Below are 25304 nucleotides of genomic sequence, written 5' to 3' on the forward strand. Positions count from 1 at the left end.
ATTTCTTCTATATATTTATAAGATGTCAAGTATTAATATTTCTAAGTTAAATATCACCAAAAAGAGTGTCCTAGTTAATCTTTTATGATTGTAAAAATTAAAGGCAGAAAAGATAAAAAAATGTAATAATACTAAAATTTGTCTCAAAACACACTTTAACTTTTACTCAAGTGAGTCTTGATTACTGATTTCATACTTAATAAGGATGAACAACTTTCACTTAAGCTGTTCAGTTATGTAGTGGCTACCCCTGAATCATTGGACATCCTTCTGATTTCTCATCAAGTCATCCTTTTCAATGGGAAATTGATTTTTGCCCCCTGTTATCATCCTTGAGTTATCTTGTAGGTGAACCTGAAACTCAGCTTTTTGAAGTCAATCCTGTCAAGGTTAGTGTTTTGTAAGCATTAAAGAATATATGAGCACATATTGTCATCTAACTAATAAATAGAGCATCAATGGAGAATCCTTAACTCTAGGAAACAACTGGATACAGGAAGGTCAAAAAAAGGAAGAAGTGGTCTTGCTTTGATTCTGGGCTAATGAATGAATTGGCATTAGAAAATTCTCTACTTGTATGCACCATGCCAGGATCCCTGAGATAGCAACAGTCTATACCCCCAAATGGAATGCAACACACATTTCTGTCTGCCCATATTTTGGGGGCCCCCAATCTGATGGTTGCCAAGCCAACTTCTCAGGAAACAAAAAGACAAACAAGGCAATAGCTGTCCCTGAGAGATAAAGGACGGACAGCTAATAAGCACCCTAAAGCTAATTCAAGAGTCACAGTTCAAAGATCTAATTCTTACAGATGTTTTTAACCTGATAATCTAAATTTGGAAAGAAAGTGACAATGTGAAATTTTACCTTTCTCTCTCAACCAGGCACCTCTATTCGAAATCTAGGAGGGTTGACTTTGATTAACTTTTGCTTGGGTCTGCCAGTTTTCCCAGGATCCTGTCTGCAGGCTCTGGAGTGAGTGCAATGTCCCAGCAGGTATTATCCTGGTTATGAGAAACTGTAAAGTAAGAAAAATAATTTTCCCTGTCCCCTTTATGGTGAGTGCTTGGCTGAGCTCCCTTTTTGTCTAGGACACCTTGTAAATGGATAAACCTATCTAGGTTAAACGTTCTCCACTGTGGCCACTGTAATTCAAGATTATCTTTGGTAAGATTAACCTGCTCGTTCAGGCTTTAAACGAAATTTTATTCACCTGAGGCATCGCACTGGCGCCAGTCCTGCTTAAATCCGACTAGGTCCTTCCCCCGGAACTAGCCTGGTTTCTGGTTTCTGATTTCCGGGCCGGAACCGGTCCGATCCTGGTTCTGTCCGGTTTTTAAGTCAGACCCGGGCTGGCTCTTACACTGGGTCCGATTTTTAAGGGGGACTCAATTTTTCTTGTGCCAGTTTTTGGGCCCAGTCTGGAAAAAGAAATGGTAAAAAAAAGGTCTCAAACTCCTAAGGCAAAACTGTGAAGGATCCATAAGGACTTAGCTACCCTGTCTTGAGGCAGCGAGAAAGCGGCGAGCTCCAGGGGCCCAACAGGTACGTACAGTTGGTTGTTGGATGTTCCCGGGAGCTGACGGGCCTTGTTAGGTTCCTTCTCAAGGTTACTCACAGAACTGTTGAATGATAAACTGAGGCATATTAAAATTTTTAAGTTTATTTGTGCAAAAATTGGGCAGCTTCCAATATAGCAGGTAGGAAGGAGCTCTGAGGAACTTTGCGAAATGAAAAACTTTTATAGGCAGAAGGGAGCAGGAACAAGGAGGTTACGTTAGGCACAAACAAACAAATAAACAAAAACAGCAAAAAAACCCCCAGATTGGTTATTGCAATTACTTTCCTTTGGGGGAATGGCAGGCATCTAGGAGGCAGATTATTTAAATAACACTATTTAGGTGAATCCTGATTGGTTTTAAGTTTGCTTTTCTGGGAAAGCCAGAACTGTAATTAAGTTAGGTCTCAGTTTGATGGAGTGGGACTTAGCATAAGCTGCCCCGTTTGGAGCCTGTTGTCTGGTTTTTAACACCTATATGGCTTATATACAATGTCATGCTTAAAAGAGAGTTCTTATTACAACGTGTTAGAATGTTAGTGCCTTTTTTGTATGTTTCTGACCGTAATTAGTATATTTTTTTCTTTTAAATAAGTGTATTGTTTTGTGAGAATATGAAAAAGATCCACCTATATTTTTCTGTAAGACTAGTAGAATTTTCTCTGCATCCTGTATTGATGTATCTGTCTTTTCGCTATCTGTTTGGAATACATATTTTTCAGATTTCCTATTTAACTGGTTCATCTCTGAATATTCTATTGGATTCATCTATTTGTATATTATAGTGTTTCTCAAATTGTGTTTTTTTTTTTTTTATTAGAGAAGATGTCGCCTTAGCCAACATGATTAGAAATAGTATTTTCTCGATAATAATTTAAGAAGTGCCTGGGTGACTCGGTTGAGCATCGGTCACACTCTTGATTTCAGCTCAGGTCATGATCCCAGGGTCACGGGATCTAGCTAGATGACAGGCTCTGTGCTGAGCATGGAGCTGCTTAATATTCTCCTTCTCTCTCCATACTGCCCCATTCCCCTATTCACACTCTCTCTAAAAACAAAACAAAAAACCAAAAAACAACAACCAAAAAACTGGTTACATCAATCATAAAAAATATACAGAATCCTAATTATTTTAATTTAAAAGATATGAATGCACATTTATTTGCAGTCTGTTGAATGAGATCTTAGGCTTTTTCTTTGACTATGGTTTTATTAATTTTGTGTCATTGGTTTTGCATTAATGATGCTTATATCTTTCTTTGAAATAGGGCATAACCTTTTCTCATCCACAGAGTTGAAAAGATTTTTTTCTAGCAATTTACATTTATTATGTTTTTCTAAAACATTTAGTTTTCATGGCAATACTTTTCTTTTTGAACACACATTTCATGGGTTTACATAATATGTAATTAAACTAGGTAATTATTTAGCATCAATAGGCATAAACAGTTCTGAGTTTTTAGTTTTAAATACAAGTCATTGGCTGTGCCTTTAGTATTCAGACAGCATCAGATGGTATGTTTGGTGGTGAAAGAATTCCTTAAATGGGTAGATTATTTAAGAAAGGATATTTGTACTTGTGTTACAATCGTCTGGGACTCTTGTTATAATAAAATGGCATATTTCCATGCTGTAGTCCTGACCTAGAAAATCAGAATTTTTAATGTTTGACCCACAGGAAAATTTCAGACTTAACATGAATTCTAGGTGATTCTTCTGCATTATTCTTTATTTATACCAAGCTAATTTATGTAATCTTTTTATATTTTAATATTCTGCAGGGCTCCTCCCTCAATTTTCTTTTCTTGATGTTTTTGGCTAGTTCTGTATATTTGTTTTAACAGATCAAAGTTAAAATTTTACTTTCAAATTATTTTGTTTCTAGTCATAACTGCTTTAATAGATTAATTTGGAGACAATTAACATCTTTACAATGTAGAATTTTAGTTTCCACAAACAAGTAATGAGTTTCTATTTATTTAAGGCTTTTAAGTATGAGTCATTAGGGTTTTAAAGTTTTCTTTGTATAAACCCTACACAATTCTTGTTAAGTTTCTTCCTAAATGTTTTATCTTCTTTTGTTATCCCTATTGGAAACAAGATCTATTTATCCATTAAATATTCTAATTCACTTTGGTTTATATATTGAAACCTTTCACTTTTATATTTTGATTTTGTTATCCATCTCCTGATTTATATTTTGTCCCATTGTAATATATGTTTCAGTGTGTTGTGTTGTGTTTTCCAAATATTTAGTCATATCTACTACAAAGAATAATTGTTTTGGTTTTTCCTTCTCACTATGTTTCTTTCTTAAAAAAATTTTTTTTAATGTCTATTTATTTTTGAGAGCGAGAGAGAGAGAGAGAGACAGAGACAGAGACAGAACATGAGCAGGGGAGGAACAGAGAGAGTGGGAGGCACAGAATCCGAAGCACGCTCCAGGCTCTGAGCTGTCAGCACAGAGCCCGACGCGGGGCTCGAACTCGCGAACCATGAGGTCATGACCTGAACCTAAGTGGGACGCTTAACTGAGCCACCCAGGCACCCCTCACTATGTTTATTTCTTGTTTCTCATTTTAACTGACTTCTAGAATGGTACTCTGCTGTTCTGCAATATGGAACTAGGTCGCCACAGGGACCTTGTTTACTCCTCCTGTCTCTGGCACATGGCTATGACTCTTATCAGTCCCAATTAATCATGCTGGGATCTTACAGAGCTGCACCATTTTCTTCTTGAATATTCTTCCCTGAAGTATGGAAGGTTATATCCTCCCTCAATTGCTTCACAGAGCTTCATGTTTAGCAGACATTTTTCTTAGTTTGTGTTTTGAGTTTGGAGTGGTTTATCTTATTTAATTGAAGATGCTGTATTTTTTATTTTTGTTGAGTTTTGTATAGAGTATAATTACTTTTATCTACTTAATTGTCACAGGAAATATTCTCCATAAATTTTTTAAAGATATATGAAAAATATATTGTTTGGATTTTAATTTTTTTCTTTTAACATAAATTTACACAGTCAAATATGTAGAATTTTTCTTGGTTTATCAATGTCACAGAAGGTTGCAGAATGTAGTTAATTGCTAAAGCTGGACATGGAAACAGGAATTCGTCATGCTAGTCTCACTGCTTTTTGTGTTTATAAATTTTCAAAATAAAAAAATGTAGTTCTCTACTTTGAGATCTGTCAGATCTTTACCAAACATTTTCTCCTCTTATTTTATTTTCAGTTAATTCTTTCATTAATTTGAATTAATCTTATTGTATATTGTTATGTGAGTATATATTTTCCCCCTCAAAGAAGTTTACCAATAATCTCAGCATTATATATTGAATAAACTTCACACACTCTCTGTCATTTTCCCCCAACAGATTTATGATGCTACTTTCATTGTTGTCTAACATCATCATGAAGGTCTGTTCCTGGAAATTTAATTTCATTCCATTTACCTATTTTTCTTTCAATTCTTACATAATCTATTTATAGCTTTTGCAGTTTTAATTATTTTTCATAACAAATTTCCCTCCTTTTCTTTTTATAAGTTTTCTTTAATCTTTTAATCCATTCACACTTCTTGATAAACTTTGGAACCATTTTGTCAGTTCTAAAAACAACCACTTTGGGATATGATTAAATAGCATTAAACCTACTTAATATTTTGAGAAAACTCTTAAAAGTCTTCTCTTCTCAGCTAGATGCAAGGTGTGGTTTTCCAGTTACTCCAGTCTTGGTTTTAGATGCTTAGTGAAATTTTATAGCTTTTTTTTCCATATATGTCCAGCATATTTCTTCTTAAATTTACTTTTTATGTATTTTTATACTTTTTATTAGCATTGCAAATTATAGATAAGATAGATATAGGTATAGATATAGATATATTTATAATTACAATTTCTACTTCTTGGTTTTTCTTGGATTATACAGCACCAATGACTTTTTTTTAAATGTTTATTCATTTATTGAGACAGAGTGGGGGGGAGCATTAGCAGGGGAAGGGCAGAGAGAGAGACGGAGAGAGAAAGAATCCCAAGCAGGCTCTGTGCTGCGAGTGTAGAGCCTGATGCAGGGCTTGAACTCATGAACCCTGGGATCATGAGCTGAGCCAAAATCAAGAGTCAGATGCTTAACTGACTGAGCCACCCAGGTGCCCCACACCCAATGATTTTTGTAAGCTTCTTTAGTGTATAGCTCTCTATTGATTCTTTTATCAATTTTCCTTTTGTTTCTAGAAGATTATTTTTTATTTCTTGCATTTACTGGAAGGATAGTCATTTTCAAGGAATAATTGACTTTTAATTTCTTCTTGATATTATTCATTGGGGAAGGGTCCCAGAATAGAATTATATTACAATGATGATACTGGGTAAACTTTTGCTACCTGTTTTAATGGACGTTTCTCTAGTGTTCTGCTGTTAATTATGAGGCTGTAGGTTGATTTCATGTTAACAAAATAATTTTAAACTTTTGCTTGCTAAGATGTTTGTTTATTGTTTTGAAATTTAAATATTTCAACTCTGTCTCATGTCAAAATGTATCTTATTTATAATTTCTTACTTTCTCATCAATTTATATTTATTTTATCATTCTTAATTTTATATCTTTATATTTACCCTTTATCTTGATTAGACTTATTAGAAATCTGACTATTAATGCTCTTTTAACAGAAAAAAAATCTGGTTGTTAGATTCACTATTCTGCTTTTTTTTTTTTTAAGTTTATTTATTTATTTTGAGAGAAGGAGAGAGAGAGAGAGAACGTACACAAGTGGGGGAGAGACAGAGAGAGAGGGAAAGAGAATCCTAAGCAGGCTCTGCACTGGCAGCACAGAGCCCAATGCAGGGCTCCATCTCACAAACTGTGAGATTGTGACCTGAGCCAAAACCAAGAGTCAGATGCTTAACCGACTGAGACACCCAGGTGCCCCTCTGTTACTCATGTTTAATTTAGTAATATTTGCATTTATCTTTCTTATTTCCTTTTGTATTCCTTACACTTTTTTATGATCCTCTTTCCAACTTTTTGAGTTGAGCATTTTGATATTTGCTTTCATTTTCATTTACTTTTAGTATGATTTTGGCCACAAACTAAACACTTTGATAGTTAGCTTATCGGTTACCAAGAATTAGCCAAGAATTAAAGATAACCTGTCAAGTATTAATTTATTTAAGAAATCTTTATTTGGACTCTAATATAAGATTTTTCTCTTGAATATTATCATTAACATACATCTAGTATTGAGTTCTCTGTCCAACTACTAGAGGACACTCTGTCCTTCCATACCTATAGTTAGAAAGACTAATTATTGCTGTGATAACACTGTATATTGATCAACTGCAGACTGGTATGATTTTTCAGCACAGAAATTTTTTTTCGCCATTCAGGGATTAGAAAGTCAGCCATGCAGCTTTGCTTCAGGCTCTAGGTCAAGATCTGCCCTGCTTATAACTGTACACTATCACTTTTACTCAAATTCAGCTGGTCAAAGCAGGTTATATGGCAAGCCCAAATGGGGTGGATAATTATTCTCTCTCCACAGGAAAATGATGGCAAGAGCAGGGAATGAAGAAAGAATTGTGAGACAGTAATATAGTTGACCTCAAGCATTATGATGGAACAAATGCTTTACTTTCCTGATCTATTTTTAAACAGCAGAGGTAAAGACCAAGAAGGCTAAGCTTAGAGGTTAGCAAAGAATCCAGTGAGGCACCTGCTTATTATAGAATTAAGGACTACAGTAATTCTTACTATAATGTGGTTTAGTAGGGAAAGAGAGTTAATAAGGAATTCATTCCAGAACCCTAGCTAAAGTACCCAGACTAAATGTTAGTTTATAAACTCAGGTGTGGAAGAAATATCACATTTCTTTATTTCCTTATATTAAACTGTGTTAGACTCAGTCCCTATGCTACTTTGGGATTTACATCACAATCATAGTCTATGTTTTCCTTATCTCCTCACTGAAGATTATAAGAAACTTGGGAAATTTATGTGGTTCCCAGAAAGTATTGCAAGGGTCTTTACCAAGCCATCAGAATTACTCCAGATAGTCTTATTATTCCACAAGGAAAGAGTCAGAAGGAAAATACAACAAAAGGTTAACAATAGTTACATGTAGGGTGGGGGTGCACAGATGGAAGATGAGATTGGAGGGAGGGAGGGGACATATTTTTCTTTTCTATGTATTTCTTTTCTATGTTTATGTGTAGTTTTTTAAAATCATTTTTCTATTCTCAATATTTTTCAAGTAAAAAACAAAGATAAATATTGCACTACTTTCATAACATTGTTATGAAGATTAACTAAATAATACACGTAAAGGGTTTAGCACAGTGTCTGCCTCATAATAAACTCCTTAACCCACTGTGTGGGATTTTCCTACTGTTAACATGGTTATATCAGACACTGTATTTCCTAGAGTATCCTTCCTTGTGTTCTACCAGATTAGAATTGTCTAAAAGTGAAGTTGCATGATATTTGAGAGGCAGAAGTGAAGCAACAACTATGCTCTGAAGATCATTGTGGGTTAGAGATTAGGAGGGATTGATGTACTTGGGTGGACAGGATCCATTTTGTCCTTGCTCATGCCTATTCCATGTCTAGAATCTCTTCAACTCTCCACCACCCTCCTAATGCAGAGCAGTGAGACTCACTACAGCATGCTTGATTATGAACTCACAGAGGTAGTGGCCATAGAAAGGGAATCAGTTAGGAAAGAATGGGACACTGAAAATTGAGTTAAGGATTTATAACAGATTCCAATGAAATGAGTTGCCTTGAACCCAAAAAGACTCTTAAGCTTTCTTCTCTAGAAAAAGTAGCCATTCCTCCCTAGTCTGAAGTGTTTATTTTTCCTTTCCTTGGAAAACTAAAATGGCCTGTTATAGTTGTCTTGTAGGAGATTGTTGATCCTTTTAAATATCTACCTCTACCACCTGTCATTGCTTCTAGACCTATGATGGTGCTCAAGTTCTGGCAGGCTCCTGGGGGTCAGACACAAAATGTGAACAATGAGGAGGTGCCATAAATACCAAAAGACTTGCTAGATTCTGCCAATTTACATCAACAAAACTTGAGGAATATGTGTGAAAATGGAAGGAATGTTCTATTTAATTTGGCATAAGTTGATATGAGTGCACTAAGCAGAGATTCTGGATTCAGTGTGTTAGCTTGAGTATCTGGGAGTGACTTTACGAGTTTGTTTTGTTTATTGACTGATGTCTGGACCCAAAATTGGACTATACTGCAGTGTACCTAAAATACCAGAATTTCCTTGGAATAATGTAGAAGAAGGTATCAGAAGGCCCAGAGAGATCAGAGTGCTACAGTGGATTTATAGAAGATATGCTCACCAACTTCTTAAATGTGTCTCTTGGGAAGGTCAGGTGGACCTCCATTCTCCAAGATTTTGAGAAATATATAGATGAAGGAAGCACTGACATCCTGGATATCCCTTGGCATTTTGTATGTAACTATTGATCTGGCTCATGCTACTTTCTCTACACCTGTTAGGAAAGGACGGTAGAAGTTTACTTTCAGTTGTCAAGGACATTAAATATTTTCACTGTCCTACCTCAGGACTATTTCAATTATTTAGCCCTCTGTCATAATCTAGTGCACAGGGACCTTGATTGTTTCTCTATTCAACCATATATTACTTTGGTCCACTGAATTGATGATATTTTGTTTGAACCTGGTAGGCAGGAAGTAGCAACTATTCTATATATCTTGGTAAGACAAATATGTGACAGTAAAGTGGGAAATAAATCTCATAGGAATCCAGGGACCTTCAGCCTTATTGAAGTTTTTAGAGGTCCAGTGGTTTAGGGCATGTCAAAATATCCCATTAAAGATAAAGGACAGATGTTGCATCTAGCCCTTGGTACCACTAAGAAAGAGGTACAATGCATACAATGTTTATTAATTTTTAAATTTGCCATTATATCAATAGAATTTCTTCATATTCCTGAAGAGTATGATAGAAATGCTACATTATATAGATGTACTACAATTACTTAATGACTTGTGCTATGAATTACTTATGCTGTTTTTGCCTATTATAAAAATAATTGAATGCAAATATAAGTATTAAATTCAAATCAGTTGTCATCTTTCAGAATCAGTTTTCACTAGGCCAGGTAACCCCTACATAAATTCTCAGATTGTCATATGTTTCATTTCCCTTCTTGCCTTTTGCTTTTCTAAGTTTGGTAGGACATTCTAATTCTAAATCTTAGGGAGATTTTTCATCTGTTATTGCTAAAAGTAAAAATGCTAATAATATTTTATTTCAAAAGTATATTCTAAAAAATATACAGAATTTTTATTGATGTCAATAATTTGATATGGAACATTGTGCAATGTGACTTAATTATCATTCCAGATCAAAGTCAAATAAAGCATGAAACACTTTTATACTTTATCATCTTTGTGTATCTTTTATGTATTCAGGATAGTGGGATAATAAGCGTTCCTAAATTAGTGATAGAATAAATGCTTTGGTTTATTATAGCAACATTATCAAGTAATACTAGAGCTTAATTACCCATTTCCTAAAATCATTGTATTTTCTGCTGATAGCTGCTTGGCATAGAGCAAAAAATTCTTCCTGTCTTTGAAAAGAAATCAAAGGATTCACATCAGGCATCTAAAACTTGAGAACCTGCAGTGAGAGAATCATATAAACTTAATAAGAAAATATCCTCTGACAAGTAGGATTTCACCCACACAATTGAATGATCATGACAAGCTGTGATCAATAATATCAAATGTCCCTGGGACTGTTTCTTATCCATTGTTATATTTCTGAAAAATGATTTATAGTTCTGAATACAGTGACTTCAAAGCAGATTTGAGGGTCTTGATGAAGAAACAGGAGATGGACTTACTTATATCTCTAGGGCATTAATACCTAAATATAATCCATATAGAATTTTGCATTAGTGTGGACATCAATGTGTATTTAATTAGAAGATACTAGATAGATGATAAATATAGATTTTCTGTAATTGTTATTCACTTAACGCATGCTACAAATTTATAGTGGAAAAGAATAGAAGAAAAAAACCTTAGAATCTGAAATATGCTAGTTTTGTAAACTATGTACCTTCAGTGTTAATGTTAAAAAAAATCATTGGCATAAGGTAAACTAACATCACTACCTGTAAAAAATATTAAACTACAGTAATATTAATGGTAACTATTAGCTCTATAAGTAGAGAAGAGTAGGGAAAATACACTCAAAATATGTAGTATCATAATAAAATACATTAAGGCACATCAAGATTTCAGTCACCAAGATATTGGTTTCACATGGAGTCATAATTAACTCATATTTGTCTCTTCTGTACAGAAGTTCATAAACAAGAGGAGTTTTCATTCACAACTCCTCTTCTGCCAAATTCCAAATGAAATGAAACCAAAGCAAGCACACTACAAAATTTGATTCAAAGGAAACCTCAGACACTGAAGCCATTAAGCACACATTTCCTAAGTAAAAAATGAGTTGTCTGCATGCTGTCTTGACACGGTCTGCAAAGTCTCCCTGAATAAAATAGCAGCTCAGCAGATTGTCAGAGAGCTCCTGAGATAAACAAAAACCAAATCAAACTCCCCTCTTCCTGTCTTTCCACCATTTCAGCTTCATCTTGACAGAAGAAAAATGCTTCTCCACTTTCAAAGAAAGATCCTCAAATATCGCCACACAGCATATGGGCATTGCCTTTGATTTGGAATAGGTTTTCAAAACCTGGGAAGTAATGCACTGACTGTATGCAAAAGATGCCTGACTAATGAATCATTTAGGAGTTTAAGAATTAATTACTTTTATTAGATTTATTAACCCCTGGCAATTAAAATTCAAATTTCAGAAAAGACTTCAGGGTAATTGTAGTTGTTAAGAATAAAGAGTCTGGAATTGAACAGTTGGGTTTAAATACTATGCATACTTGGCTTCTCTGGGTCTCATTTTCTTTATCTTCAGTGGGAATAATGATAATCTTTACCTCACATAATTGTCTTGAGTTAAATTAGTTAATATTTTTTTTAGAACAACATTTCATGTCATGTAGTGAATTTTATGTGTGCTACCTTCAACATGGTGATTATTATAATATTACTATTATAGTTTTGCTTTTTTAAAAATTCCTGGGTATTTTCAGTAACCTGTATCTCCTGCCACTGTATAGCTATCTGAGGATCATTAGCTATGTTCTATCATTAACATAGTTTATAAACCTCTTTCTAGATTTCTAGGCCTATGATAAACAATGTGTATATTCACAGAGATGAGATGGGATGGAAAGTGAGCAGCAGTTGGTGCCCCTAGCTTTTAGAAAGTCCTAGAAATAAAAACTCTGTGCTTCTGTTTTTTTTAATATGAAATTTATTGTCAAATTGGTTTCCATACAACACCCAGTGCTCATCCCAACAGGTGCCCTCCTCAATGCCCATCACCCACCCTCCCCTCCCTCCCACCCCGCAATGTGCTTCTGTTTTGTAAGACTATTTACTTACAGGAAAAACTGTGAAGTTGGAAGATTGTTTCAGATTTTCTTCTGTGGTGGCTGCTCCTTGCTATCCCCCTGAAACCAAGGTTTGAAAGATGCTCCTGTCTTCTTAGAGCCTGTTATGGTAGGTTCAGCGTCTTGACATCAGGGTCCTGCGTCTTGACACATGCTCTGCATCTTTCTCTTGTTCTTCAATTCATTTGCTACTGTATCATCCCCAGTGGAACAAGTGCCCAAGTACCATGTCTCTCAGAATGTTGCCTTCTCTTAGAGAATGCTGGATTATAATGTGTTCATGCAAAAAATGAATCCTAACTGGAACATTAGCTGATATTTTACCATTCCCAAATATTGACTCAAACTCTCTCCTTCTGTTCCTTTAACACATAAATCACACATATTCACTAATTTTTTAAAATACTCATTTTGCATGAATTAGAAGACCCATCATGGTTCATATGTAATTTTTTTAATGTTTATTTATTTTTGAGAGAGAGAGAGAGAGAGAGAGAGAGAGAGAGAGAACACGAGAGGGGGAGGGACAGAGAAAGAGGAATACAAAGAATCCATGAAGCAGACTCCACCCTCTGTGCTGACGCGGGGCTTGGACTCATGTACCATATCACGACCTGAGCTGAAGTCAGACCCTTAACTGGCTGAACCACCCAGGCGCCCCTTGTCATGGTTCATATGTAGAAGATAATGCTTTATCATATGCCCTTTGCATAAATATCTGAGGTCAGCTTAGATGTTACGTGGATTATTTTATTACTTGTTGAACCTATAAGTTTATTGTCTGTTGCAGGAATGGGAGAGGCATGGCCCATTCTTACATATTTTAAGATGAAGTTGTCTTAACTGGATCAGCATTTCCCAATTCATGATTGGTGGTCCTTGAGAAGACCAATGATAAAAAGAGGATATTGTTGCCAAATTGAGAAACACAGCCTACTCCCCAGTACTTTGAGAGATTCATAATGCACATTATCATATTAAAGGTCATGAGAATTTCCATGGAAAAGAAGAATATATAATTTTACTTTAATCTACGCTTCCATTGTACTTTGTAGAGTATCCACTAACATATTATGGAACAAGTGTTCCTTGGAATATCCTTTGGAAAAGACTGTTTCAGATGAGAAGTAGTGGAGTATATTCAGATGAGTTAAATGATTGTATTTAAAGAAGAACTTGCTATAAGTGAAAAACAGACATGAAACTAGAGTTATGCTTACTTTACAAATTGTTTAAAAATATTTGAGCTAACCATTTATCAGACTTTCCTTCTTCTAATTTGCACTCTTGACTCTATAAGTAGGCAGATTTTGATTTTAATAAGTGATAAGTGAGAGTGAATTAAGATCCACACACCAAGAGAATGGCAAATGGCTCATGGCATAGCCTCTATGTCACTAACTGCATGAAGTGAGAAAATTAGGTTGTCTTATTCCGTGGATTGTACAGTAGCTCATGCTGTGCTGGGAATTAGGCTAAATTAAATCTAGATCACAAAAAGCTTTATATGCTATTAGCAAAACTGTAGTTATCAATCCTTTCTCTAATGAGAAGTCAGAATAATGGAAACTGAACTGGACTAATGTATCTCCAATTCTTAGTGCTATTGGTGAACACAGAAGCAGACAGTCTACAATGACTATTTTTATTGTTTAGCAACTCTGCCAATTGTGCATTATGGTGGGAAAAAATGGGCTTCTATTAAATGCTTTAGCTCCCCGTTAGAGGCTGGAAGGATGTTAATTTACCTTCTTTTTTATGCAGGGTCACAATTACTCTGAATCTGAATCAAGTAGAAATAAGTTGTCCCCACATACCAATACCTACTGGAAAACTCCTCATGCTTCCCGTCATTCCCCTCCCAGAATATTTAAGGGCACCACATGCTTAAATGGAATAACCTAATCATACCAACTGAACATGTTTTTACATTTCCCCAAGTAATCATTTCCTAGTGTTTCCAAGTCTCCTAATGTCAGAAGTGCCAGGTAGAATTGTGCCTCTAATGTCTTCTCTAATTTGCTCACCTTGGAATGCTCATCTTTCTCACTGTTAGTCTAAATGACTAATTTGTAGCAAATTAGTCTGGTGTTAAGATTCATCCCAGACCCCCACGAGTTGAAGTCATATTTTCTTTTCTTGCTCCTGAATATATTCTCAGGGCATAAGAGAGAGACTAGAAAATAGAAATGTATTGGTTGAGGGGCTTTCAACTAAACCTCACTCATTTTCTTTTTTCTGTTTGCTATCTTTGTTAAAAAGTGAGCATTTGAATATTGAAACTTTGAGAAATTTATGGTGAGGTTAAAAAGAGGGATGTAGTGCACCTGATGGGTGTAGTGAGTGTGTAGGAACAGGGAGGCCAATGAAGAGGAAATTTCCTCAGTTATAAATGTGCTTTGAGGAGCTTTTCCAGCATATGACAAATATCTGATTGAAGTTGATAGTTAAAACAAACAAAAATAGCAGTGAGTTAGGATAAACTGGGAAGAGAATCCTTGTCTACATATTGTGGGGAAAAAAACAGATAGTAAAATAAAACAGACACAAGTGGATACAAGAATAAAGTAAGTACAAATGACAAATGAGAATGGAATAGATGTAGCAATGAGGAGTACCAATAGGGAAGGTTGAAAATATACTCAAATTTTTTGGACATTAAAAATGTTTAAAAGGTATTTGTGAGTTGGTAGTTTTTAGAGTTTTGAGGAACACCATTTCATTTGAAGTTTAAAAGTAATTGAGATGAAGGATATATCCATGTGTAAGACCTATAAGGTAAGGGATTATTATCCAAGATCTAGAAATTCATATAAACTTGCTGTATTACCTTGAAATAACCAGTTAACACCTGAACATATTTCTTCTAAGATAAAGCAGGTTAATGATAAAATATCATCCCCTTCTCTTTATTTTTTAATGTTTTTATTCATGCTTGAGAGACAGAGAGAGAGCACAAGTCGGGGAGGGTCAGAGAGAGAGGGAGAGCAGAATCTGAAGCAGGCTCCAGGCTCTGAGCTGTCAGCACAGAGCCTGATGCAGGTCTTGAACTCACAGACCATGAGATCATGACCTGAGCTGAAGTTGGATGCTCAATTGACTGAGCCAACCAGATGCCCCATCATCCCTTTCCCTTTAAAAAGCACTTTGACTTTAAAAGCCCTCATTTAATGTCAAGTCATTTTTTAAAGCTTCCAAGCAACACAGAGGGATGAGAAGTGTTTAGAGGTGTGTATCCTTTCCCAAGTAGTAAGATGGGTAAACTGAGTGACAGAACTTTAAGAACAAATAAAATTAGTCCAACCAAATTAAGATCAAAATGGAAAGACACATTCAGGAGAAATTGCCAAAGAAACACTTGGAATTAAAGGGCTGAAGAAAGGGGCCAAGAAATCAGTAATAGATAACTTTGAGCCAATGCACGCCAGATGGGAACCATACGGCATGTTATATTTACAGATATTTTCTTGAGAAAGAACTAGATCTGTAATATTCTGAATCACTTATTTTCCTTAATGCTATTACATCTGTCATATCAAGTAGTTATAGGAACGAGAATGATGATTGACTTCCAATTCCTATAGGTAATGGTAGTTGCCTAAATTAAAATTTCTAAAACCAAAACCAAAAACAAAACACAAATTTCTCCAAAACAATGTATGCCAAAGAGAATAGCAAATAAAGTTACCCACAGTTGATATCTAAGACATGATTAAAACTCCAAGACTATTAGAAATTTCAAATTATCTATAGGTAGTAAAATAAACATACAAATTCAATGGATTTATTCTCAGAGCACACAACCATGTAGGAGTCAGTCAAAGATTGAGCAGAAAGTAGGAAAAGTAGATAGGGACCTAAAAGTGATAAAACACTGTTAAAATCACACACAGCAAGAGAGTAAACACCCTGAGTAGAGAAATACAGAGAATGTGTCAGGGACCTTGTTGATCATAGTTCTGGCTAGTGGAGGATAAAAAAGGAAAAGAAATAGAAGTATACAGAACCAATGGAGGAAGTTTTGGAAACGCATCTGCTCTGGGGTAGAGTGGGGAGACTTGGAGTATGGAAGCATTCCTTGGGGTCTTGTTGGTGAAAGAAAAGAAGGAAGCAAGCAGTGGGAGTTGAAGATCCTACAGAAATAAAAAGACCTACAAAATAAGAAAAAATACTAGTCATTCTGTCTCTCAGTACCTGCCAAAATAAATGGCACTGTTAATTAAAGAAACTTCAGTATAATAATAGAGGGTGATGATCTTGAACTAAAAATTCTAGTAAACAACCCAAACTTTCAACATTGGCCCAGATAAACCTATTACTTTTGTATATGAAAATATGAGATGAACAGAACTGAACAAAACAGAAAAATGCATACAACATCCACACAAAGCTACTATAAAAAGAAAATTGAAAATAAAAATGGTTCTGGCTGCCATAATAAAATAAATACCATAGGCTGGTGACCGAAACGACAGAAATTTGTTTATCACAGTTCTGGAAACTGGAAATTTGAGGTCAGTATGCCAGCATGGTCAAGGACGGGTGGGGCTCTTTTCCTGGCTTGCAGGTGGCCACCTTCTTGTGTGTGCTCACATGGCCTTCCCTTGGTTCATGTTTATGGAAAATAAGGGGGAAATATCTCTTTTTCCTCTTATAAGGCCACCAGCCCTATTGGATTAGGACCCTACTTTTATGAACTCATTTAACCTTAATTACCTCCTGAAAGCCCTATCTCTAAATACAGCCACTTTGGAGATTAGACATCAACACATGAGTTTTGGGGAGATGCTATTCAGTCCCTAGTAAGTGGAAATTGTTTTAGATGCTGCATGATCTTTCCCTGAAACCAACAATGACGCAGAAGGAGTCAGTAACATAGCACTCAATGTTAACTATATAGCCTAAGGAAGTGTGTGCAGGTATGGACAAGCAGTTCACATTAGAAATACAAAATTTTGAAATAGAAGTGGACAAAAAACAGGAAGATATGAAATGAGAGTCAATTAGAAATAAATAGAAGAAAAAGGTAAAATCATCTTAGAATAAAAACAAAAGAGAAATCATCTCAGAATAATTTATTAAAAGCCTAAGGAAAAATTGAACATTTTATAAGGTTTAATGAGGGATTAAATGAAAATTGAACACTAAATACATTTAATTGTAGCTTTATGAATAAAAGATGGGGACAAGGATGGAAGAAACATGAAATTACAAAGTAGAGATAAGGTAATCAAAAATGGGAAAAGGGTGAAATAAAAAATTGAATAAGCTTATTGCTTGTCACATAAGTATTAGGGGTATAATTACATTTGAGAAATCAAATAGTTGAAGCCTCAGTAAGGAAACAAAGTTATAATAAAAACATTTAAAAAATTTATTTTAGAAATTTGGTAAGAGAATAAATCTTAAAGGTTCTTATCACAAGAACAAAATTTGTAATTATGGATGGTGATGGATAGTAACTAGTCTTATGGTGATCAGTTCACTGTATACAAAAATATGGGATTATGTTATATAAGTGAAATTACTATGTTATATGCCAGTGATACCTCGATTTAAAAAAGCATTCACATAAAGACAGCCACTAAGGATAAAAATACAAACCTTTCTATACATCATAGGAGATACAAAAGAAGAGCAAAATAGACTACTGCCTAGAGACAAAAAAAATATGAACATTACATAATACACAGTAAATATAATAACATATTAAGAAGTTATGTAAATGGTCTTAAGTCACTTATTAAAAGAAAGATTTTTCAGAATAGCTCATTATGAAAATCCAACTAAACATAAGAGATGCCTGCAACAAGTGACTGAGAAAAATTGCAATGAAAAAAATTGATAAAATTTCATCAGACAAATGCAAACAATGAGAAAGTAGAGGTTTTAATCCTTACATTGGAAAAGTAGGTATCAGGTCAAAAGCCATAAAATAGTGACAGAGAAAGGAACTTAATAGGGTTGAAGGCCAAAATTCACAAAGAAGATACAACAGTAGTGAATATGTATCAAGTAAAACAGCATTTGCCTTTGAAAACATATATAGAATTATTTATAGAAGAAAACAGCATGCAAAATAACAAATATAGAATGTTTTTTTATAAAACAAGGGGAGATATGTGCATGCGTGTCTGTGTATATGTATATACTTATTATTTTTTAAGTCTCTGAAAGGAAAGAATAAAAGGGAAACTATAATGAATATGTGAGAACTCATTAGAAGGCATAATAGAAAGGAAATTTATCTTGTATATGTTTATATATAATATATTTAATGTATTTGCATATTTTATGTGTAATATGTATTTATATATTTTGTATATTTTAACTTCAAAATCTGTAATGATTTACATTTTTAAAAATTGAAGTAAAATAAATAAGGGGGAAAGAAAAATTATATAATTAATTAGGGGCAGATACAAATAAAGCCAAGTGTGTATCAAGCGATAAAATAGCCATATAGGAAAGGGAGTTATTCAAGGAACTTTCGAATGGGGTTCTCTGAATATCCTTTATGAGTTATAGATGTGGGTAAAGAAAGAATTAAAAAAACAAAAACAAAAACCTGTATTTCATTTGGTAGGTTTGCTCCTAGTGACATTGGTTCAATAGTTCTGAAATTATTTTGTGTCATGAAGGGTAAAACAGATGGGTAAATATATTGATGTTGTTGGGAAACAGGGTAAAATTGTGAGAAATATAGGTAAAATCCACAGATAAGGAGAAACCTTGTAAATTATAAATATATGTATCTTTCTTATCACCATCCATGGAACTGAACCAGAATCAAAGACAAGTCATTGGCAATGAAACATCTAGAAAACCAAACCCAGGTATTGGTTTCTAAACAATATTTCACATTAAAATAAACAAAGGTTCTATGGAGAAATGGGTGAATCTAGGTTTCCTACCAGGAAAATGGTAATGTGAACCCAGAATATTTTGATGTACCAAAAAGCTATAAATCAATACTATTTTGCTGAGAAAATAACATGGGAACAAAATTCTGTTTACATTAAAGTAGGAGCAGGCTAGATGGACCTCACATGGCTAAACTTGGGACAATTTTAATATCAAATATGATGGCATTAATGCATTATTAAAAATTGATTTTTAAAAAATCCATGTACTTTTGGTAATCAAAAAGGAACAAAATATTTTAAGATCTTTTACAAATAAATTGTGCTAACTCTGTATTAATCAGAGTTGAAAAATAAGATATGTCTCACTTTTTTTAAGATTAAAATTTTGGAGGGGTGCATGGGTGGCTCAGTCAGTTAAACCCAAGATCTGGCTCTTGATTGCAGCTCAGGTCATAATCTCACAGTTTGTGGGATTGAACCCCACGTTGGACTCTGCACTAACAGCACAGAGCCTGGTTGGGATTCTCTCTCTACCCCTGTCTCTTCCCTTCCCCTGTCCACACTCACTCTCTCTGAAAATGAATAAATAAATTTTAAAAGAAAAAGATTAAAGTTTTGGAAAACTCAAATTTGGTCAGTCATTTATTTACTATCAAAACTAACAATGAATGTTTAGAATGTGTTTTCAGCCCTGCCCTAACCACTTTTACATGTTTTATCTTATTTGATTCTCTTAATGCCCCTGAGCAGTTAGTTTTATTTTATAGATGGCAGCATTTATTTGGAGAGTTAAAATATATATATATATATATATATATATATATATATATATACACACACACACACACACACACACACATATATACATACATATATATATTAGCCCAGGGTCATGAGAAAGAGCCAAGATTTTAACACAGGTCAATGTATCTCTGAAGTTTACATTACTGTTCTTTGACCTGTCATTTGTCCCACTTAATAGTTTTAAAGGACTAAGTCACCAACCCATTTGGTTATCCCAATATTCTGTGATCTATTCAAATTGTGGACTATTTATTACCTTTGTTTACAAGTGAAGACATTGAGGTTTACAAATGTTAAATATCTTGATCTAATTCATAGCATAGCCAGAACTTGGATTTAAGCATTTTTAATCCTACTCAATTTTTTTTTCATAGTAGAATGCTGCCAAGAAGCTACTATCTGGGGAAGTCTTGAAAAACTTAAAAAATTAAATCTTTCCTGATGTATAAAGGTTGCTTTTACATGGGTTTTCAGGAAGAAATACCAAAACATTTTTAGAGACTATAAATGGTCCCCAAAAGATTATCACATACATTTGAATTCCCAGAACCTGTGAGTATGTTAGGTTGCATGACAAAGGGCAATTGAAGTTGAAGATGGAATTAAGATTGTTAATCAGCTGCTATTAAAATAGATTTTTCTAGTAAGTCCAATGAAATCACAAGGATCCTTAAAAATGGAAAAGGGAGAGGACGCCTGGGTGGCTCAGTCGGTTAAGTGGCCGACTTCGGCTCAGGTCATGATCTCGCAGTCTGTGAGTTCGAGCCCCGCGTCAGGCTCTGTGCTGACAGCTCAGAGCCTGGAGCCTGTTTCAGATTCTGTGTCTCCCTCTCTCTGACCCTCCCCCGTTCATGCTCTGTCTCAAAAATAAATAAACGTTAAAAAAAATTTAAAAAAAAAGTGGAAAAGGGAGAGACATCTGGGTGGCTCAGTTGGTTAAGCATCTGACTCTTGATTTAAGCTTAAGGTTCGTGAGTTCAAGCCCCAAGTCGGGCTCCATGCTGACAGTGTGGACCTTGCTTGGGATTCTCCCTGTCTCTCCCATTCTCTCTGCCCCTCTCCTGTGTGCGTGCTCTCTCTCTCTCAAAATAAATAAACTTAAAAAAGGTAAAAAAATGGAAGAGGGAGACATAAGAGTCAGAGACTGATATAAGATGATGAAAGCGGGGTCTAGGTGAGAAGGATTTGCTGGCTTTTAAGATGTGCAAAAGGGGCCATGAGTCAGGGAATATGGGTCTTTAGATGCTAGAAAAGACAAGGAAAGAGATTGTTCTCCAGAGCTTTAAGAAGGATTCTCCCAACACCTTGATTTTAGTTAGGGAGATCCTGCATTAGTGTTCAAAACCTCTAGAATTTTAAGGTAATAAATTGATGTTGGTTTTAGCCACTAAGTTTGTAGTAATTTGTTACAGCAGCAATAGAAAACTGATACCGAGACAAAAGATTTGAACAGGAAGAAAGTAAGCTAATAAATAATAGTGGGTTATTTTTGAGTCAGTCCTCATGAGATGGAAATGGATGGATATACTGATACCATCAATTTTGAGAAGGCTAGAAAGTTATAATGTGTTTGAGGTTAGAAGTTACGATATCTGACTAGGGAATTATAAAACATATCTAGGCTAGGGAGGATCATAACTCTTCCTCGGTTTCAATAACTTTCTCATTTGCTCTCTCATCTTTGGAAAAGAATCAAAGTCTTTGTAAAGAGGTGTTATTGTGTTGAGAAAAGAACATGGGAACAAAATTCTGTTTAAATTAAAATGAACTGAGAGAAATTTTTAAAAAGTGCATAGAAGAGCAAGGGGCTTTGTCTGATCTCACCATTTCTTCTCAGCCTCTCTGACCTGCTATGCCTACCAGGTCAAAGAAGACTGTTTAGCATTTTCTTTTGTGAATCAGTTTGAAAGAGAGTAAGAACAAATGCATGCTGGGTCCAAAATTTCAGTAAATCTTTTTAGGGAAATTTCAGAGGTCTATGCACAGAGAAATGGAGAAATTTTAAGATCATTCCTTTGCAGACTGTCAGATAAGATTACATTAGGCTGACCTGCATGGTTTCAGCGTAACTGAAGAGAATTGCTTGAAAATGAGTAGGTGATTGATTCAAGTCTCTCATTTCACTTTCATGTTACATCCTTCAACATATATATTTTCCTTCTGTACTGTAAAATCTTTCTGTTAAGGGGCTATAGGTCTGCAGAAAATTGACATTTTGGATACAATCATTTTTAATACTGACATAGTGGTCATAATGTATTTCATTTTCCATTTGGAAATATATATCAAGGGTTAGTTTCTCTAAAGTTGGAAAAATTACAGTATTTTAGCCATGCTTACATCTAGATATTATTCTCTTTTGGAAAGCTCTTAGACTACGAAACTCTAATTATGGCAATGACTGAATCTATAATGAGGCAGTATTGCCATAATGTGGATCCAACAAAGACATTAAGGCAAATGAAACATTTAGCCCATCATTATCATGGAAAAAGAACAACTGCTCCAAACCGGGCAGGATGGCCCAGAAAACGGTTTGATTTGCCAAATAGACGAGATCATAGTGGATAGTTATGAATTTTCACTTATTGCATTTATATAAATCAGGCCATGTTGTGGATGATCTTGATGTTCTATTGAGAAGTTTCATCGTAAGCATATAGTAGTAACAAACCATCTAGTATATGTGCTTTTATTTGGAGGAGGCTGGGTGACACAGCAAAGCCATAAGAGATTTACTTTATAGCATTTGCACATTATAGCCCACACACCACGGTCAACAATTTTTTCTAACTAATTTATATGAAACTGCAACTCAGGTAATACACTTTGTGGTTTCACCGGAACAAAATGAATCAACCAGAACAAAAATGAATTTTAACTTCATGAGAAGGATATGTATGAGTAAAAAAAATACTCCTTAGCAGGCTGGGAAATGGATTATTTTGTGCTGTAGCAGTCTTGATTTACAAACTCTCTGAAGTTATACAAACATGTTTTCTCTAGTTTTGTCGTGTGTGTGTGTGTGTGTGTGTGTGTGTGTGAGTGACAGAGAGAGAGAGAGAGAGCGAAAGTGAGCACACACTATAGCAGCAAAGGACTTCTGGGTGTAATTGATCAGAAACCCAAAAACATGAGCTATGCTTGGGGCCTCCTAGAAAACTAAATGCTAGTTTCTTGGTATAACTGAGAATGTTGGGGCTTTTATTTGCTTCCTAACTTGTGATCTGAATAGGGCTACAGTGAAGCTTTAGTGACTCTTCATCTCAGGTGAGTTTAGTTAACTTATGTTCAATGTCATATTCTTAAATCATTACATATATATAGCTTCATCACATATATGGCTAAGTTCTCTGGGGGACTCCTTCTGCTCGCCCAAGGTTGATTTCCTCATCATTGTTCTACATCACATTTCTCTCACATTTTGACTTTGCTTCAATAATTATCCTCTTGCTTCTAGTTAGCATATAGATAGGCTCAAACTAATCCCATCTTTAAAAAGCAAAATAAAGTCAAAACTTTCACTGAACCCTATCATCTTTTATGGACACTTTTTTCCTTCCTTTCAGAGTTCTATGTTATACCTAGGCCTCACACTCAAATCTCTGCACAGACTAGGCTTTTGATGGAAATGAGAAAAGTGGAGCCTTGGGGAGACCAAAGAAGGTTGCAGGGTGTGTGTTCATCAGCTTCTGCTGGGGCTCATTCCTTCCCTGCAAAAATGCAGATCTAGATACCAGAGGGTATCTAGTTTCTCATTTTTCCAAAAGGACCTGGAAATATGATCTAAAATGTCTTTTTTTTTTTTTTTGAGGAGGAGAGCACATGAATAGGGGAGGGACATGGAGAGAGAATCCAAGCAGGCCCCTCTCTGTCAGCCCAGAGCCCAATGTGAGGCTTGAACTCACAAACTTCGAGATAATGATCTGAGCTGAAATCAAGAGTCAGAAGCTTAACCAACTGAGCCACCCAGGGGCCCCTAATCTAAAATGTCTTCAGTGCTACATGTTACTGACTAATAAAACCCAGCCCAAATCAAAACAAAACACATTGCAGGTCTGTTAAAATTTCCCCTGGGTTGAATTCAGCTCATCACTTGCTAGTTTGGGCTAGTTTGCAGTCTTTGGAATATTCTTATTGTCCTCACTTTCTCTCTTCTCACTAATTCTTCAAACTGTTTTAATATAGCATTACATAAATTAAACTGTAAATAAAACTCAACATAAATAAAACTGCTCCTACTAAACTCATTTGTGATCTCCTAAATACCAAACTCAATGATCGCCTCTCTGAAGCATTTGATATTCAGGATCACTCCTTCTTCCAGGTGCTTCTTACCGACGTACCTGTCACTTCTCAGTGACTTCCTCATTGAAAGTGCTTTCATATTTTCCTTTGCAGACTCCTTTTCTTCTACATTTTCTTAAATACAAATGTCATTAAAATTTCCATAGTCTTCCATTTTATTATTAATATTATTGTACATTAATTAATGTATATGCAATCTCTTCTGAGTGGTGTCATCTGATTTCTTCACTTCAACTTCTACCTGTGTAATAGTCACTTTTAAATGTGTATTTCCAGCTCATATCTCTTTTCTTGGTTTCTAAATTCATACCTAAATGTTTATTAGGCATCTATAGTTAGCCTTTCCTAAAACTTCTCTTGCTTAATTAAAGACATTTTTTCTCTTCTAAATTTTGGGTGAACAGCCATCTGTTTTTTCCCAGGACTAAGGAATTTCCCAGAATGGAGGACTTTCAGTGTGAGAATACTGGTATAGTCCCAGACCAAACAAATGAACAAGCAATGATTGGTCACCCCACCTTTTTCCCACCTTGTTTCTTTTCTCTCTTTTTAATATTGGTTTATATAACTACCAAAAAGTCAGTTCCTAAAACAGGAAAACTTAGAATCATTCTAGATCTGAATTCCCAAAATGTGGTCCTTAGAACCTCTGTGCTGCTAATTAAAAGTGAAGATTTGAAACACAACTCCTGTCTTATACCAATTGAAACAAAATATCTGAGGATGGGTCATTTGGACTTGCATTTTAACAAGTTTCCCAAGAAATGATTAAAGTCATTTAGGTTTTAAAATCCCTGTTATTGACCCTTTCCTCTCTTGTTCTGCTTCACACAATCAATAGGCAAAACCATTTCCCTTATTGTCTCTTTTTTTTCCCTCATTCTTACAAGTGCCTCTTAGATGGGGCTGTCATCATTTTAATATTATGTTAGAGTAATTGTCTCCTAGATGATTGCCCTGATTCTAGTTAACTCTTTTTGAAAGCATCCTCTACAATACTATTACAATGAATATTATAAAATGCAAATCTGGGGACGCCTGGGTGGCTCAGTCGGTTAAGTGTCCAACTTCCGCTCAGGTCATGATCTCATGGTTCATGAATTTGGGCCTCGCATCAGTCTCTGTGCTGATAGTTCCGACAGAGCCCGGAGCCTGCTTCAGACTGTTTGTCTGCCTCTCTGTCTAACCCTCCTCAGTTCATGCTCTGTACCTCTCTCTCTCAAAAATAGACATTAAAAGAA

The 25304-nt window shown here is 35.1% G+C and overlaps 1 long non-coding RNA gene across 1 annotated transcript in view; it reads left to right on the plus strand.

Annotated features, from left to right (window-relative positions):
• The first annotated feature begins 1333 nt into the window (after positions 1–1333).
• LOC109265260 (uncharacterized) overlaps positions 1334–25304 on the plus strand; it is a 44624-nt gene continuing 20653 nt past the window's right edge. The window contains exon 1 of the long non-coding RNA XR_002079079.2: positions 1334–1548. This is a non-coding gene — a long non-coding RNA (uncharacterized LOC109265260). The remainder of the gene's footprint in view (positions 1549–25304) is intronic.

The sequence above is a fragment of the Panthera pardus genome, unplaced genomic scaffold (genome assembly GCF_024362965.1).
Source record: "Panthera pardus isolate Hobbes unplaced genomic scaffold, ASM2436296v1 HiC_scaffold_6, whole genome shotgun sequence".
NCBI classification, from domain to species: domain Eukaryota; kingdom Metazoa; phylum Chordata; class Mammalia; order Carnivora; family Felidae; genus Panthera; species Panthera pardus.